Below are 19,915 nucleotides of genomic sequence, written 5' to 3'. Positions count from 1 at the left end.
TGAGTGTTTCGGCAGCAGCACAGCCAGAGCCTGCCACCGTGCAGTGTTCACCAGCATACCTGACAAGGAAGATGACCTTTTGATTAATGTGCCAGACAGGGCTTGGGGGACCTGATTTCATTCTCAGCTCATCTGATCACTTCTTGCATAACCTTGAGCAAGGCACGGTCGCTTCGTGCCTTGCTGTGCTCTTTTCAGAGCAGACAAATTGCCTGTGTGACTACCCCAGTTCAGCTGATCCATTCTGATTTGTTGTTGACCTGCTTGCTGAAACCGGTGCTGCTCCCTGCGTCTGTGGGTTACACACCAAGTTCAATGAAATCAATGGTCGTGGAAGGCCTTTGGGGGTTGCTGACCTCTTTTAAAGCTCCTGCCCAAGAGGGCAGGCTGCAGACTCTGGCTGAATGTCAGAGCCAGGTGTGTTTTGGAGTCATGTTCAGCAGAGGAATAAAACTTCTTCCTGATAGCACCGTTTCCTCTTCATCTTTAAAGAAGAAAAGAAAACAGGTTAACTTGATCTGAGCTAGAAATATAAGATCAGAGCATGATATAAAAGTATTTTCATATTTTTCAAGAAAACACTTAGGTAAATAAAGTATGATACATCTGGAGTTTCAGGCTTCCTGGAGGTTGCTGCCTGCAGGTTGTGCCTTTGTCAAAGCAGCTCAAAATAGTTTCACTGAGTTGAAGGTCTTTTCCAGGTACAGTTGGAGTTGCACGTGCTGTCTAAAGTCCCTCAAAATTGAGGGTGCCAGTCTCTCCAAAACACAGAGACATAAATAAGTTGTTGCTTGAAGTATACAGTGCAGCAAAACGCGGAAGAGGTTGTAGGATACAACTTGATTTCCCTTTGCTTCAGTCAAATTTATTTTGGTAAATCTTGGTGGAAGATGGATGAGAAATTCACTAAGTAAGGGGATTACTCATGTAGGTAGGGAGCTACACCATCTTTTTGTCTTTTTTTTTCCTAGTAGATTCTTTTGTCCTTGGTTGAAATAAGTCGAATCTACTAGAAAACTCATCTCTATTTTGTCATGGAAATAGGTTGGATATTGAGAACTAAGGGAAATTCTAAAAAATTAGAACATGCGATCCATAGATTATCTGGAGGAAGAAAGACTATTTTAAAGGCATACAATGAGAAGACTTACCCATAGTTCTTTTGCTAGAACTGGAAATCTTCAGATGTGTTGATGGATTTAGTATTCTAACTTATTCTAGATGCCAAGTTCTCCTAAGGGCACTCCAAGACACTTTCATAGCAACAGGTCATAAAATGCTACAAGAAGGCATTGTATAGATCCAATCCAGTCTTATTTTGTGATCATTCCTGCAGACTGTTTATCTTTTTATTTCCTTTGAAGCTGTTTTCCTAGATGACTTTATTGGGGTAAGTTTTATAGTTTCTTGGGCTAGAGACAGATAAATACTGCCAACAGACTCTCTCATGACAAATAATGAACTTTATCAGCTGCCTTTGCAGCTCAAGTTCCCTTGAGGATGTGTAAACGATGACCCTTCCCAGAGCACCTGAGAGCAAGTTTTATTTTTATTTTTTTTTTCTTTTGACATTTCTGCTTTTACCCTTGTTGAAGGAGACAGTTTTTTCCTTTGGATTAATTTTAGTAAGCACTGGCCTACCAGGAAATCCCAGTCCAGTGTTAAAATACATGGATTTAGTGTTAGAGAGAAAAAAGGCAGTGCATGGCTATCTAAGCTGGAGCTGATACAGAGGAAATGCATTGTAAAATAGTATGGATGTTGGGGAGAGCATGTAGGTAGACACATGGAAGGAGAAAACCTCGAAAGCGTCTTCCTCCACAAGAAGCCTCTCAGCTCTATCCTCTGCTTTTTGGACAGAAAAGTTACTAGCTTTATTCCTTGGAACCCAGCATCCTAGTAAATTGGTGGCTTCAATATCTTAATATAGTAGCTCTTCAGAGGTCTCATCTTATTAGCAGTGCACTTTGACTTATAAAATATATTAAATTTTGTTGACGGACTCCACCAACCAACTGCTGAAGTCTTGTATTTTTCACATTACATGAATGTTACAATTTCCTTCTACCAATCTTTGGATAAATAACTCCAAAACTCCTTAAAAGGATTTCTCATCCTTGTTGACAGTTAAATCAGTCAAATACATAAGGCTTCTGGCAGAAGGCTTCTGGTTGTGTGGTGCTGATGATCCTTATGACTGTGATCAGCAAGGGCAGTGAACAATGCATGACATGCTGCTCTCTGATCGTTACTGTATATGGGTCAAAGCCCTTGTTTTGTATTTTTTACCTTATGCTGTCTGAGCTTATTCATGCTTGATTACTCTTCTTGGCTTTGACCCTTAGCCTTGAAAAATAACTAAAAAGAGAAAACCCTCAAGCAAATAACCAATAAAAAGCAAATCATCAATAAAGTACATTTTTTTTAATTAAAAAAAAAAATCTATTGGAAGCCAAGTCTGCCTGCATGGCCTTAGGCAATTATCAGTCCATGTTTCTTGAGTAGCTGTCAGTTGTGTTTCTTTCACATCAAACAGCACTAGTCTGCAAGCTGAAAGAGTCCAGATGTGTTTTCCATCACATATGGACTTCTCTCCCCTTTTTATGAAATATTCTAGCATCTTTATTTTCAGATAGGAGGGGGAAAAATAGCCTCCCATGCTCAGCACACACTGTGAGAATGTCTGGGACTGGCCCAGTGGAGATGCATGAGCCTGTCTGCTCTGAGTTAGGTTTGTCAGGAAGGGGTTGGGGAAAGGTAGGAAATTTTGTATTTAAATTCCTGTCTCTTTACTAAAAGAAAGCAAAAGGAGGCTTTTTACGTTAATTGCATGTAAACAGCCAGCTCTCTGCAGCTCCAGAGGCTGCTACATGAACCTTTCTGTCTCCCGCCTGAAGACATTCAGGGGGAAACGTGTAGGTTTCTTATCTCATCAATGCTTTTGAGTGTGTATGTGTTTGTGTATTGGAGCGTATGTGTAGCCCTCAGATCACCTTGGGGTCTTTGCTTTCCAGAAGCAGTGGCTGGCTGTACTTTCTCCTTTCAAAGGAGCTCCACTGATGGGTGCAACCCTGTCTCCTACAGCTGCAACTCTCAATCCGCCTCTCATGATTGTTAGGTCTCCTTGGATTGACATAGTGTATGTTGTTTAATGATCAATTTAGGTGGTTGAAGCCAGTCAGCTGTGTTAGTATGATGCTTGGGGCTGCTTTTACCTGCATCTAGTACATCAGCTCTTGCAGAGCTAGCCTGGATTTGCACTGGATTGCTTTCTGCTGTGTGGATTCGCTTTGTGTTGGAAGGTGCAAGATAGCCAAGTCAGAGAGCAGCAAGAGATGCTTCTTCCTATAGGAGTGTGCATATATGACAGAGAGCAATCTGAATCAAAACTGCAAATCTGAGCTTGCTTCAGCTGCATGTTTTATGTGGGACTGTGTGGTGACAGGTCCCGGTTGGTGCATCCCTAGGTGTGGATACACAGTGCTGTAATACACTCATGCTCTGGGATGACAAAAGGCCACTTCATGGCATTATCCACTTTCTTATCTATTTTCAACCACTTAAGGAGCTCAGCACCTGCCCCAGGAAGCAGATGCTCCCTCAGTCTACCTTGCCTTGCGCTTCCAGGCATGCCTGTTGGCTACATGACTTCTTCCTCGTGGCTAGTCCTTTGTGAATGTGTAGTGACGTTGTTAAGCTTGTCACAGGAGTGCCGTGTGGAGGAATAATGTAGTGAAAGGGTCTCTCATACGCGAGCAGTAACGTAACAGTGCTTATATTTGCAATCTTCCTCTTCTATTTAAAAATTAAAGAAAGTTTTCTCCTTTGTGCTGTAATAGCTATTCTCATAAGAGGTATTAACACTGCTCTAACACCTTACTCCTTTTTTTCTCCCCTCTTCTTTTTGGTCACAGCTACAGTAGGTCTTCCTCTGAGTAACGTATCCTAAAAAAGTAAAGTTTAACTATTCCCTATTTAACTCTATCAGGAGCTTGGAATGACAAGGCTGCAACCTTTTTGCTTCCTGTGCTCAGTGTTCAGTAACACTTCTTTGCCAATCTGAGTAATCATTATGAACCTTTAAAAAAAGAAACCATAGTAACTGAACTGGCTTTGGTCTGAGATATTAAATTTTCACTTGTTTCTCTCAGGCTTGCAGTGTCCTGGTAGGGGTTAATGTGACTTGAAGAATAAAATATAAAACGGCTGAGAGAATAACTCTGTGTAAATATTTTTTTATTAAGAATAAAAAAGTGACAGAGAAGATGATTTTTCATTCTTCACACTGTGGCCAAAGCTTGTGTCGTGTATTATTTGTCACTTGAAAAGAACAGCAGCAATGGTAGTTGCTTAAGGGCATTGGCTGCAAACAGAATCCAGGTTCTGCTCTAGCCACGCATCCAACCACTGGGCCTATAACTGAGCGGGCCTCTTAAAACTGCAGCCAATAGCTAAAACGTGATCAACCTACAGGATGCCCCGTCTTGAGGTGTTTAAGATCACATCTGCACAAGCATTAAGCCAGCTCTGTTCTGGGAGCTCTCGACTGCCCTGGCATGGCATTTCATCTGAGCCAGGATGGTTTCTCGTGCACAGTGCTGCTGTGCAGTGGTTATGTGGCTTCCAGATGCGAGCTGATATTTGCCTGGTCAGCACATGGTACAGAGGAAATCACAACTGTTGGAGCAGATGGATATGTCCTATGGCTCCACCTGCACAGAACACTGCTCCTTCTCTTTAATACTTACTCTGTCAGAATTTAAAAAAAAAAAAAAAAAAAAAAAAAAAGCGCTCTGCTCTGTAGTCCATTTAGTTTAAGATAAAACCTACTTTTGGAACAGGCTTGTTACGAGTTCTACTAGCTGTGCACCCTCCGCTCACTCCCCTTCATGTTTTATTTAAGTATCTGAAACATTACACTAGCACAAGGTGTCCTAAGCATTGCTTGGCTCTTGGCTGTACCCAAGTGGTACATGGATTGAGAAGTAGCTCTTGGTAAGAGCCATGTTTCTGGTTTTGAAGAATCTGCAGGGCTCTCTTTAATTGCTGTTTTATACCCCTTCTGTTTCCCAAAGTTGCTCAGCCTCAGAAGGGCTGAATCCAATCTGCCATGCAGGCTGCCTGTGACAGAGCTGTTAAATAACCTACGTGACTCTTTTGACAAACTGCATATATTAATCTTCAGGGTACAAAACATGCTCTGTTGGGCTTATAGTCTTAGAGTGATGTGGTGTGGGACTGACTGTGGCCCTAGGGAGTTGGTGTGCTGGATGGATCCTCTGCCTTGGATAAAGACCAGAGGCCAGTGGGAAATGCAACTGCTCACCAGCCTCAGGGAAAGGTTTCCGGGCAGCTTTCGAAGCATCTGCAGGCCATATCTAGCTATTACTGGATTCTGCCAGACTGGCTGTCCTGGGTGCCTGTTGAAACACAGGCCCTTGTCTCCTCCTTGTTGCCTTTTTGCTTCCTTAAGGTTGCACAAACTACAAAGGTGCAGTTTACAGCTTGTGAATTTTCCTTTGCCTCTGAAGTGCAGCTACCTCTGAAATGTTCATACACACAATCGAAGTGTGATGGTGGAGGAGGAGTGTTGCTTTCTTTTGATTTCACAGTTGTAAGCTTCTGTTGTGTTCACAAATACAGGTCAGGACTCTGAAGGAGCACTCACTCTGGGAGATTTTTAATACAGAAGTCTTGTTTGCCAATATATTTAGAGGAGAAGTAAATCATAACTTTAATTTGAGATAATAGAGAAGAAAACCAACAGGAAAACCAGAATACAAATGTGTGAAGGGGAATTTTACTGGGTAGGATAATCTCTGTCCTCTTGCAGAGGAGACAGTTAAAGTGCTACGTGAAGACAACTCTTCTGCTTCACACTTCTATTACACTTCTATTTTAAAAGCTCCAGCTCTTGTAGTCGCTTTTCATCTCTTCAGTGTATTATTGGAGGGAACAGTTTTGTCTATTCAATTAATGTTTTTATAAAGGATGTTTTTATAGACTGTTTCTTGCCTAGCTTCAGAAAACTCCACACTGCTTAACCAAATAGCATGTTTTTCTTCTTTTAGCAAATTGTCACTATGGCAGAATCTTTTATGAAATGATGTTTGTGGAAGGGTGGCTCACACAGAGGAAGTGATTCCACAAGATTTAGTATTAAGTTGATGCAACGCTGCTTGTGACGCATGTAGCAAAGTATGACTTTGTGTCTATAAAAGAGATATTCACTCCGTGAGGATGTATTGTTTCCTGAGGAGAAATTTCCATAGTTTTGTTTACACGTTCTCAAAAGCTAGTCCTTTCAGTGGGATGTATAATCATTCTGCATGAAGTTACAGCTACATCCTAGCTTCATACACTTAAAGCCCGGCAGCATCACAGTCATCCTTTCTAACTGCTGTAATGGAAGGACCGGTTTTATCCCGTAATTTCTGTTTTGATCCCATAGCTTCTGGCTGGACTGGATTAAGTGTCAGTGCAGCAACATGGTGCATGGCCCTGGTTGCAGCAGTGTTGCTTTCTGCTCATTGCTTCCATTTTCATGCTGAAGCCACGTGTTGCAGTGTTTGCAGGAGCACTTCGCTGTATCGTACGGGGTGTTTGGCTTCCTGGCTTTGTCCAGAAGGGAAGCTGGCACACAGAGGCACAGAAGTGCAGCCTTGGTGTGTTGTTAGACGTGAGATCCAAAGGCAGGGTGTACGTTTTGCCTCTCTTCAAGCTCAGCCCACAGACTGCAGCCAGCTCCTCAAACTGGGCAATGCCATGCTGGGTGGATGGCCATTTTCTCCTCAGAAATGATTGAAGATGAGCTGAGTGACCTATGGCTAAAGAACATTCTCATCCAAAATGCATGCAGCGGAGCTGGTCTTCTGCAGGATTTGCTCCAGCTCTCAGCTAGGTGGTTTCTGTGAAGACCCTTCCTGCCCTGTCTTTGGGACAGTAGCAGGGAGTGTTAAATAACATCTGCATGTTCTTTGTTAGGGCTGTCTGACCTGCCCTGTGTTAAATATCTTACTGAAAATAGGTGGTAGAAACACTGGTGCAAGTGGATGCCACGTAGCACGTTCAGTAGATGTGTGGAAAAACCTGAGCTCTCTTAAACACATTGAAATATTACTGCTTTTGTGTTCCTGCAGCCATGTTCAACTTTTAGGACAAACAGGACAAGTTCCAACTAATCTGAGTGGGTGCCTGAGCTAATCCAATGGCTACATTTGCTTGGCTGGTACTGCCCAGGGCTGCTGTGCTTCTACCAAGGAGTATGTAGATGCTGCAGACAAAACATGCTTTGGTAGAATATTAATTCTAGCTCTTTCCTCTACTATTGATTTTAATGTTTTACCTTTAATTGCTGCTATCTGATTCTGCATCTGTGGTTACAGCAAGACACTTGAAACACTTAAATGGAGCAGTCTGGGACTGGGAGAGTAGATTTGCTCACTGATAAGGCCAGGTTTCAGTGCGGAGCCAGCAGCAGGTCCCTTCCTGGTGCCAGGAGCACAGGACTTTTCCAGGCAAGGCATGCAAGATAGTGGCTCTGTGTAGAAATGTATATGGCCTTGATTTGACCTCCCGTGCTGGGAATTCGGATGTTTCCTGCCTCGCAGAATATAAGCATTAGCAGCAACAAATTAAAGAGGCAGAAAATATGTCTTTCATCTCAGGGGCCCTTGGAGACCATCGCTGTCACTTGCTGACCTTAAGAAATGCCAGGACACCTTTTCAAGCACAGTCTAGTCTGGAAAGAGGGAGAGAAAAAAAAAAAAAAAAAAGAAGAAAAATAACTGTAGGATCAATGTAAGAGTGACAGGCTGATGCACTCTGGTTTTATGACTGGGTGGTCTCCAGCATGTAGAGAGACAAGGTGTGGGTGCTGATCAAAAGACTGTCTTTCCCTCTTTCCTTTTTCCATGAATTCTGTCTGCAGCGTCCCCCCATCCTCCTCCTTTTTGTATGGTTGCTTCTTGTGAGGGAAACTACATAGATTGTATTACTGTCTGCCTTTTGGCTAGCTTTTAATTGCCCTAATTAATACCGGGGAGCGAGCAGAGTAAGTTTGTAAACAACTGCCAATAAAGGAGAGGAAAGAGAAAATGCTCTTCCACGGCTGGGGTGTCTCGCGCAAGAACCTACTGGATAAAGCAAACTGTGCATTTTAGTTGTGTGCGTATTGCTGTTTTCTTTTGACTTCTGCTTATTTGGGACATCCCTTTAGATGACAGAAGCAAAAGCAGTTATTATTACCTAGAGAAGAGAGAAAGATTGCTACCTTGGCTTGAGAAAGCCCGAGCTGCTCCTGAGGAAGGCCTCAGGAGCCTTTGCATTGCAAGAGAGGGCGGAATATGTGTGTGTGTATATATATATTCTTACAGTATTTTTCTGTTTCTGAAAACAAGACAATTTCTGTTGCTCTAGTCTTGTCTTTCCTTGCAGAAGCTGGATCGGTGGCTTTTTTCTTGACTCAACATGTTTAATATACCTTGTTTTTCAAGATTTTCTTAAGTTGTGCTGCCTTCTTGGTATATTGCGGCAGCTGGAGTTCACCTCTTCGAGGCTGGGTTTGTTTTTATTCTTACATAGAAAAAAGAAAAGAAATTCTTTCCATAGTATACATTCAAATCATTGAACATTTTTTTTGAGTTGCTTTAAATCCAAAGCTAGTAGTGATGGTGGAGCAAAAACTGTGATGGAAGAGACGTAAAATTAGCCAAAACTGTTAGCAGTTAAAAATGTTAACAATGACTTTAACTGAAAAAAAAAAAAACCCTCAGAATTCACTAGATTTAGATATTAATTAGGGATGCATTCTGCTGGTATAATTGGTTGAAATTGAAATAGAACTTGGTATTTGTAAATTACTCATGACTTTTTCAGCACTTCATTCACCTTGTTCTTCCAAACAAGACTATGTTAAAATAAATATAGAATTCTTTTTAAATAATGCAAGAAGTAGAATAATTTATTTACTGTTATATAATACCTATTTAGGATTTTTTTCAGAACAACAAAAAAATCTAAATGAAGAATAATTGCAAACTGTGGGCATTTGAAGAATCCACAGCTGGTAATTTATTCCATTAAACTTTTGGCAGTATATATAAAGAGAAAGGAAAGAAATATGGATGTAATGATATCTCTATGCAGTCATTGTAAGGATGGAGACTACCACTGTTATTAGTAAGTTGCTGCTACCCATGTGGTGAACAAATTAAACCTTTGCTCATCCTTATAATTTTCAGTTGTTGTTGTTCTATGACTACTGTAATCTGGGGTTACTGATGGAATATAAACCTGCTTGAATCTATTAGTTTTCTGTTTAAATAATTCTACCTCGTTGAATGTCTCCAGGAGCTTACGTATAGTCTGGCCTATATTTGTTAAATATAGAGGAAACTGAGATTGAAAACCTGCCATATACTTTTTAATGACCTATTGGGATGGCTGAATCTCGGCAGATGATCAGAAGGGAAAGCTGTTTGCTCCTGCTTGAGAAAGGAGCTTGAAACTGCGGGGCTTGTACAGTACACAGATCATTTTATGTTAGATAATCAGGTGTCTGGGTACAAGCAACTCTTCTTCTCCATGCAAGACTTCCACACAAAGTGCGCAAACTCCAAGTTCTTTGAAAGGTGAAGGTGCCATGAGGTTATTTTATGTCTGATTATAACTCAGCATTATTTTTTATCCTAAAGAGATAAAAGCTCTGATTTTATAAGAATGTGATTTTTAAAGCTATCTGTTTTTAACCAGTGTACCATAGATAAGTTCATCTTATATACTTCCCTCTCGAGATTTCTTTAAATGATAGATGTGGCTAGAATCATGATTCAGAAGGAGAATATTGTGCACTGAGAATGGTAAAGCACAGGAGAAAGTTATAATGAGGCACTCGTTCATGCTGCAAGGTCTAATTATTCTGCTTGAATGCAAGGGAAGGATTTGATTATATAGAAGGCACCATAATGGTGGAGTCTGCCTGATGATTATTGATTTTAATAAGATCAGAATAATATATGGTCTTCAGGAAAACATTATCCTAAAATTATTTCCTGTGACAAATTAAAGAATTAAGATAGTATGACCCTAGGGCTTTTATTTTAACTTACTTTAACTACCTCATGATAGATTTCCGTCTAACTTTTGGTATCTGTAGAATTTTGTTTTAAGATTCTTTGCTTTCATCCTCAAACTACTCAATATACTCATACACACTCTTAAATTAGCCTTTTTTGAGTTGGTAGAGTTTGTGGAGCTGCTGACTTATTCCTGGGAATAGGAAGTTCTTATCTATGAAGACTGCTCTTCCTAGTAAAAGTGCTTCCCCTTCTCAGGGTGAGAGGGAGACCAGTTTTGTTTCCCTACTGTTCAGCTCCATCTGAGGGTCTGTGGGTGAATTGGGAGAGGGAAGGAGGAGCTGATTTATGGTGGCTGGAATTCCTTTTTTAAGTCCTAAGTGTGGTGATTTTTGAAGAACAAAATCCCTGATGCTCAGGGCTAGTTGAAGGTGACGTTCATGTGAGAAGATAGATTGTCTCGAGATTGTTCAGGGAATACTGAGGAGGTCAGGAGCTTAAGCCTTCATCCAAATACCAAGGGAAAAAAAAGAAAATAATGTATTTTCTGTGTTTGCAATGGGGAGAGCAAGAAATAATGGGCTTAAATGCACTGCTGCATTTTGACATTAGGGAAGAGATGCTGTGGGACAGAACAGCTGCGGATGTTGTGGAGGGTTTTGGGAGCCAGATGGATCTGCCAGGAATGTCACCAGTGTCCTGGTCTGGGCAAGAGGAGAGACTGGATGACCGTCTGAGATCCCACCCTCCCAGCCCTTCACTTTGCCATCCTAGCTTGGGTGCTCACTGGATGGTGGGGAATGCTGCACATTGTGCAGCTGTCAGCAGCGATGGGGTGAGAAGATGCAGGTTCTCTCTTATTGCTCTCCGAAGCCTTATTCCAGCTTCTCCATGTTGGGGTCGGTGCTTTTCTTGTTTGTTTTTGTCCCTGTGAATGTACAGGAATGAATTTCTTCATTTTTTTCTTTTTTTTCTTTTTTTTTTTTTCAGATGAATAAGCTGAAGTTATTTGTGTGCAAAAAGAGAGCTTGCCACTCTTGTTTAAAACTCAGCTCTTGTTTTAAATTTTTACCATTTGTTTCGTATTCAGGTACTGTTATGCTAAATGATGATTCTTTCAAGGAGATAGCTCCCAGGCACCCTAAAAATAGAAAATTCTGCACTTGATCTGTTCAGAAGCTGATATTTAATTACTGGTTTATGAAATAATTCAGTAAAATAATCTCCATAAAAGTTATCAAATCATTCTCCATGGCTGTCTTGCTGTACCTATTTTAGCTCATTAACCACTTACTAGTAGAAAAATCATTTTTGGCTGATGTTTACAATAGAGCAAAATAGTAAAATCCTTTGTTGTATCTGGTAGTGTGAAGATGTACCCAATTCCTTCAGACAGTAATAGCAGAGTGCCCGTTGTCTTTAAGTGCACAAGGCTTTAGTTCTTACAAACTCTGGTCGTCTTTTTTTCTGTTCCATCCCTTCACCCAATAGTCACACACCCAGCTTGAACACTTAAATGTGCATCAGACACTCAAAGAACTTGGATAAAAACACTAGGTAATAACTTCTCAAGAGGCTTTCTGTCGGCTTGGCCAGCCTTTTGCTTTTGACATTGCTCCTCTCTCTTTGCCAAGAGCTAAATTTGCTCTGCTGTGACCTCTGGAAAGAGCCACGGCCTGTAAATACCCATCCTCTCCACTGGGGAATGGAGTTCTTGCCTTTCCTCCTTGCTCCTTTCAAGGCTCCAGGTGTTTGTGCGTATCAGTGTGAGAGGGTGCATTGGGTAAGGTGAATTTTCTTGTTGAAGAACTGGTAGCTGATATGCTGACTTTTAACCCAAACAAGAAAACAAAATGTAAGCAATAGTCACATGCAGGTGATAAAAATACCTTATGCCCCACCAGAGCTGGTGATTTTACAAATAAACTGTACAGAAACAACCCAAATTATTGCCTGTGTGGGAATGCATGGTTACCCTCCCGTGGGCTCCCAGAATTGTCGCTGAGGTGTTGCTCACCGGTACAGTCTATGGAGAAGGGGTTGCCTCCTTGCTTCTGGAGAGCAATGGTCTGCTAAGACTAAGATGCAGCAGGTGAGAAATAGACTGGATTGGTCCCCTGGTCCTAGAGGAGGGGTCCTCAGTGTCTAGAGCTGTCTAAAGGGACAGGAGGCTTTAAGCTGAGCTTGCAGAACAATTGGCTGCTGTAGAAAGTTGCGCTATGATGAAGGCCCTTTTACCCTTAACACCCCGGATAGTGGGAGCTGCCGACGTGGTGTCCCCGTGCACGGTGCCATGGTGTGCCTGTGTCCCTCAGGTGCAGAAGGGTGTTCTTTCCTGGTGAAAATGTGCTCCATGTTCAGCCAGGCCTCTGCCACCCACAGTGCCTGCTCCGTCTCTTGGTTTCATTCCATTGCTTCTGGCAATCCTTTACTTCCTTCTGTTTCTCTTGGCATGGCAGAGATGTGCACAACCGGGGTTTAGCCTGTTTGGAAAGCCCTGTAATTGCAGCCAGTTCCCGGAAAGAGACCCCTTTCTGTTTCCTTTGATTTTTATTCCTTTGGAGCTTTTTATTGCTGTAGTCCCAAGTGGCTGCTGATATGGACAGTGGGTGCTATTGTTTTAGCTATGGCATTGCACAGAAGAATTTAATTTATTCCCAGGAAATGGATGGCACGAGAGACACTGATAGATCCTTTGGCTTTAACAAGGTCTGCTGGTGCTCATGGGTCAAAGAAGGCTTGCAAGTAGTTATTTTCCAACACAATACAAGTATAATCAGCAGAATACAAGTATAATCAGATGTATTAGTTAATCTTGAATGAGATATGAGATTAATAATATATTTCTCTGCCATATTTTCTTTGCTATGTAACTTTTCCCAGTTTAATTTCTCCTGACTCTGTTGAAACTACACTGATTACTGGTCGTCTTAAACACTGTCATTTTACTTGACCACTGAGTGGTAGACATTGGCTAGCTTCATTTAATCTATTATGAGTTTTGTATTTGCACTTGCATGAAAGACTGCCAAATCTCTGCCACGAAGGTCAAGAATTTAAATATGAAAAATTTCCCAGGGATTGCTGCAAGGCATTTCTGTCTGGAAAGCCATCACTGTGGCAGAGCTGCATGTATCACTGTTATGGTAGCAACTTAAAAGCAGACAGTACATTCTGCAAACCTGTTGGCTGGGACATCTCAGATATAAAGTAACTGTTAAAGTAAATGAGGCTTATCCCTGAGAATTGCTAAGATTTTATCACTATTAAATATAGTTTGCATACTTTTTCTGTTTGCTTACTGAGATGCCTTTTTATTTTTTTTTAATTGAAGAGTTAGAATGCTATTTGCAATTTTTTTTTACTTGGTATGCCTTTATGGGAGCTCAAACAGGAGGTAGATGTTACCTCTATAACGTTTTTGAAGTCTGTGGGATAAATCATGTGCATGACCCATAGTATAAATTCACTCTAGTCTTGCTGGTGTTTTTTAGTTTGTATAACACATTCTATCTTGACAATAACATGGCAGCTCATCTTTGTTTTGTCAGATCCTATCTGCTCCTTTAGATGTGAAACTTATATAGCCTGTGAAAATCCAGTAATTGGAACTGGGTAGCTTTCTTCCTTGTTTCATTCCAGTACTGGTTAGACTCAGCCTGAGAGCACCACCGACGGCTGGTGACCTGGGAGGTGTTGGGACAAGGGCTGTGCGTGTTGGGGTCATGATTTATCTCTCCCTTGAATTCCCCCTTGCAATCTAATGAGAACCAACTGGCTCCCAGTTCTTCCTGTTCTGTTGGGGAAATCACTTCTGTCACTGAGCTCTCAGAGCCCAGCGTTGTACCTACTGTCAGTAACTGTTTCTGTTACTGCTTTTGGTTTGGGAGTTAGTGTGTGCAAAGAAAGGTTCTTTAAACATTGACAAAGATATATATGTAAGAGCAGTTGTTAGGTTCTTGCAGCCATGCACAGCAGGACTGCTCCCTGGTGAGTGCTGTTACCAAGTCATGTTTTTAGGGTCTTCTTCCTGAGTTGCCTTGTGAGGAGGCTGCCGTTGGAGGTGTGCGTCCTCTGGCATGTTACAGGGACACAGCCAAGGCTATACAGGCAGTGGGGCCTGAGAAGCTGATATAGGAAATATTAAATCACTTTGGGTGAGAAATGGGTGAGAAAGGCAATAGATGGAAAGACCAAACTAATGCCATCACTGAAAATGTATAAAACGATGGTGAAGGAGGTAGATGAGGGTCTGGCATGTGAGGGTAGCACAGTTGTAAACGTGCCTCAGGAACTCGTCTGCAGGAGAAATGTGTGTGCCAAACTGCAACTCTGCCTCACTTGATTTTCTATTCCCAGGAAAACATGAAGTGACATAGCATTTACTATGTTTTAGCAAGACAGCTATTCTTTTTTAGACCAGAGTCCTTTTAGATTGACCTAAATAGCATTTTGAAGAACAAACAAGAGAGCTAGGATCCGGGTACATGCCGAGTGCTTTCTGTCAGGTGCTCCTGGCACACTAGAATGAAACGTGGCTTGGGAGAAAGTGTAAGCCAGGAAATAGATTCTTATTAACTGCGCTTTGCTCAGTGCGTGCTGAGCAAACACAAAGCAAGCTTCTCATAGATAGTGGGAAGAAATTTTGAGTTTCATTTTGTTTATGAAAAGCTTGGTGCATATTATAGATGTGGGTGCTGTGCACTTATGTGAGACACAGGAGGCATATATGCATGTCTGTATGTGCATATACATGTATATACATATAGATACACACATATATACACTTTTATAAGAGCATATACGCACACATATATATCTGGTACATATGTAACTGTGTATCTGAATCATTACATTTATTTCACAGGAGCCTCCAGATGGAACATTTTTCCCCTCTTGCAGGATTTCCTTTCTGTCCCCCTTTCCTGACCCAGCCTGCCTCACCACCTGTCCTCACTGCAGCCTGCCAGGGTGTTCAGTGACCCTGCAAAGTGGACCCTGTGGCTGTGTGCCCAGCTGTGCTTCCTAGGACCTGCTTCTCACCCCTTCAAAGCCCCCTTGATGACCTGTATGAGGTTTGTGGTGTGGCGCCTCCTGAGCGGTTTCTCCTCCAGAGCAGGCTCTAGGAAAAGCAATCAAGGGTTGCTTGATTTAGTCTCAAAACCATGAGCTAATCCTGGTGCACTTCGTATTCCTTGCAATGCTCCGAGGAACCTTCGGAGCTTGGAGGTGCGAAGCTGTTGGCCTGAGCAGGGCTGCAGGCTTCTGATGTGAGCAGGGCTTTCATCCTCGTCCAGCAGAGCACTTCTGCACCTACCCTGCTGCAGTTTGCAAATAGTTCCACTGCAGTCCACGGGGCTGTTGGCAGCTACAGACATGGGCTGCGGGATTAAAGTGTCTGTGGTTTGGAGACTCCATAACCCTCATTCCCTGTAGTCTCGTAAACATTTGAAGTTTGGATTGAGTTTAGGAATTGGAGGTCTTTTTGGTCTTTTCTTCATAATGATCTCCTTCCATCAGGAAAAAATAATAGTTTTATTAGTTACAGTCAAATAGCACTGCAGTTAATACTTGCCATGTTTGAAAAACTAATAGCCATGCTTGATAACTAATATGGGAGAGTTATTACTCTATTAAATATGCAAACATCTTCTAGATCATGAAAAGGAAAGGAACACAAAAGAAACCCTTGTAGTGGGATTGGAAGACCTTCTGCCTGTTAACTTTGTTGTAATCTAATACACACAGATTTAAGCGTGAATAGGGGCCCAACCATCCGCGTTATAATCACAGCCATTCAGTACAGACTCTGTCAATGGGGGAACTGCTGTAGCACACAGCGGCAAGGCAAACAATTACCCTTTTTTGTTTGTACACCAGAAAGTAGAGTTTAAAGGGATGTGTGATGATAATTCTTCACATTGAACACCCACACTTTGCCATGACCATTCTGAGGCAAGAGCAAGTGGAAAGGGAAGGAATTTGTGGCTCTCAAGGGCAAAGGAACTACTAATAGAGAAGCTCAACCATCAGCTACAGATTTTATGCATTTTTATTGAAGGGTTTGGAAAAGAAAAAACGAATGTGAGGGAAAGTAGATATGAAAAGCAATTATTTATCATTATTTACCATTATTGTCATATTATTATTTATATTATCATGATTACATTATTATTATTATCCTGTTTATTACAATTTCTTTATTATTTATCATTGGAAAGTGATTTATTTTTTGAGCAGACTGATTTTTTTTCAGGTGTAGGAACATATCCTGTTTCTTTTTATTTCATTTTTGATTCTGCTTAAAGGGAACTCTGCTTTTATATCTTTGAGACACTTCCAACAACTCTGCCCTGGTTTTAATCCAGTCTACACATCTTAGTAAAACATGCCCCACAGTGTAGGTAGGAGCCATCTGAAGCCTGTCATCAAACTCCATTTTTCAGTTATATATCATTTGCCATGTTCATCATGAAGATTGTATTGAAGTTCTCAACTATCCCTAACTTTGTTTAAAATATTGACGGGTACTTGAATGAAATGCCCTTCTCTGGGGTATATATATACCTCAGAAGTCCATTCTCATTCATGTTTCTGTAAACTGAGTAGTAATGATTTTAGTTCTAAGATGAGATAACGACCCATATATTATAAATTGTTATACTGATAGTCAAAGATGCAAAAATGTAATTATGGGTTTAAGAACCTGTAGTTCCTTTTATGAAAGTTGAAGTGCATACAGTATTCTTGTTTTATGGTCGGCGTTTAAGAACTAAAGTGGATAATGGCTACTTAAGTGTGTTCTATGATAAAACAAGTAGGTGAGGGTTCATTTTGCATCTTGGTGTAATAGTGTAATATAATTTAAAACCTTATTGGAAACTAGTTTTTCGCTTGCCAACAAAACTGAGATTTTATGTGGAAACAGTTTTTCTTTGGAAAAATGAGCTGTGACAAGTACTTTGATCTTGCTTCATGGAAAAAGCAGTCTCAGGAAAACCCTCTAAGTTAGGACCATTTGTTTGTACAGGCTGAGACTTTTATACTGAACACTTCTTCTTAAAAAAAGTACATCACTTATCTCTCAGCCTCCAAGAGACTCTGAAATCACTTTGAAAACTCTGAGATTTTAGATGAAAAGTCTGTTTTTTTCATCTGTTTATCAATATGGTTGGTAAATTGCTGATTTTCTAAGGAGTGCTCAATATATAAGTTGATGATCTTGATCCATAAATAGGAAATTGTAGACATGACTCATAAAACTGACTGCTATTCTAATGTGCTTTTCAGTTTTGAATTAATGAGTTGTTCTACATGTTAAATGGGCCCAATCACATTTTTATCTACATTTGATTTATGATGTTAGCTCTGTGATAGGCAATTAGAATGTGAATGGTAGTAGAATAGCCTAGTCCTTCAGTAGTTTCTTTACAGGAGCAGATCCTAATTACAAAGAATGTATTTATTAATAAGAATACATATATTCCCCTTCTGTAGCTCTTGGATTTCCTGGGAAAATTCCTACCACGTTATCAAAAATAATTTCCCCCATGTGGATGTAGTGTGTTGATTAACAAGTTTAATGACTTTCAGTGTTTTTGTAGTCTTCTAAAATCTTATCTGTTTTCCTGGCTTTTATGCTTTTCCTAGTCATGTAGACAATCCCCGAAAGGAAGACAAAAACAAGGGCTCTTGAGACACTGAAGTGAGACAGCTGATTAGTCCTAAGGCAGCTTCAAAGCAGATAAGCAGACTAGGTCAGATATGCAATAAGGACAAAGATAAATCATTTAGAAGGACCATTCATTCAGGGCTACAAAGCACTTGACAGGAAGATTTATGAAACTTAAAAACACATGCTCAGAAACATTTGGATTAATAAATAACATATTTGAAACTTAGGGTAGAGCGTGCCTGTCTGTCTCTGGTTTATAGGCGGCTCTTGAAAAATGAAAAATTCAATGAGCTGTGAAATTCTAAAAAGAGATTGTCATCTTCTGTCATTCTTATCCTTTCTGGGTATTTTTTTTTTTCCTTTTTGAATAACCTGATATTTTTATTTGTTTTCAGATTAATGAACTGCAAAAAATGAGAGATGATTTTTTTTTTCCAGAGTGTACACATGCCTTTCAGAAATTGATCTGTTCTTGTCCACATCAATAACATAGTGATTTTTGGATATTTTTTCCTTTTCTAACCACATCTTCAGTTACTCAGCTGCTGTCATTGGACTGGAACCACTGGGTTAAACTGTGCCCTCTGTCCCTTCCCTGTCCCTTGGCCTTTAATGAGAGTTAATACAGAAAGTGCCAAGCATCTTTCTCTGCAAATCTGGCTTTTCTGAGAGTATCAGACAATAACATCAGCAATATCTAATCTCATATGTCACCCTTCAAAAGGCAGGTCAACGGGATTTTACTTAGGGACTTTCCACTGAATTTGAGGAGCAAGCAGCAAGTAGAATTTGGCCCCTTCTACTGAAGTAAACACTCTAAATAATACGAGGGTTTTTTTCCCCAATACGTTAAAATTCAAGTCTTGAAGGGAAACTAAATAATTTATTTTTTAAAAGGTATTTTAATTTCTCTCCTTTCCCTTTCCCTCTCTCCTCCTAATTAGAAGGATTTTTTATGCTTGGAGTTGACCTCTTCAGCTCTTGTACCCTCTACAAAGGTCCTGAAAGGAGAGAGCAGTTAAATGATTAAAAAGAAAAGATTCAAATATCTGAAATTGAAAGAAAACATGCGTGCCACTAGTGACCTTTATTTGCTGTCTAACTAAGATGAACTGTTGTATTTTTTCCTACCTTGATAAACACAATGCGAATCATTAAATTTTCCATTGAAGACAGAATCATGTTTTTGTGCAAAGACGCATACCTTAGACAAGCTTTAAAATAGATATCTTCTGAGGGGATAATGACTGATACTGAGAATTACATCTTTGAATGGACAACACTTTATAAATAATTGCACTTTCTTTATTTATGTTAGATATGTTCTGTTTTCTTTCTTTCCTTCCTTTAAGGGAGTCCATTGCCTTGATTCACTTTATAAAGAGCATAGTTGCATGATGTACATAAATGTTTTCAGATAACTATCCAGACGTAATTCATATACTTAAAAATACTTTTCAGTAACTACTGCAGATGGGAGTTGCAGCATGTTAGAAAGCAGGCCAAGTACTTGAGTTTAAAGCTTTGTCATTAGGTCAGCAAAAGATGCAAAGCTTCTGCAAGCTAATCAGGCCCTTGTCCTACCGATAAAAGCCAGAACATTCAGACTGGGAGGAGGAAGAATGGTGTTTGATTTACCACACTGCTTCTCTACCTGAGCTTGGTTTCTGCTGCTAAAAAAACCCAACAAACTGAAGGGAGTCCTAGCCTTAAAGAAGCCAAAGGTCTCTTTCTTCTGGTGCTATCCTTGTGTTTCTTTTTTTATAGCTAAAAAAGAATGTTTTACCAGTTTTGAGTTATTTCCTGTACTTCGCCACATTTTATTTTCTGTTTGTATTTCTGAAGGAGTTCTGGTGGGCTACCCCTTGCTGTCTTGCAGAGAAACCAGGAATAGGCCAGGGATCACTGCTAGCGAGTTGCTGCTTTAGGTGATCACTCACTGGACTTTTTGTAGCACTCCAGGGTGAGTGTATCTCAGTCTGTGCAATATATTTATACATTAAATCTACAGTTATCAGTGTGCCTGTGAATAACTTCAGGATGAGAAGGGGGAAGAAAGCTTGGCTTACAGAAGAAATTGCTGGTTGTGCTTTTCCTCCACTTCCCATTTCAGAAACAGCAGTCAAATTCAGTTTGCTTGTGCCAAAACATGGTATACGCTGTT

Source organism: Nothoprocta perdicaria, unplaced genomic scaffold, assembly GCF_003342845.1.
Source record: "Nothoprocta perdicaria isolate Ctin4 unplaced genomic scaffold, notPer1 scaffold_1, whole genome shotgun sequence".
Taxonomy (NCBI): domain Eukaryota; kingdom Metazoa; phylum Chordata; class Aves; order Tinamiformes; family Tinamidae; genus Nothoprocta; species Nothoprocta perdicaria.
Note: the sequence above shows the minus strand (reverse complement) of the source record.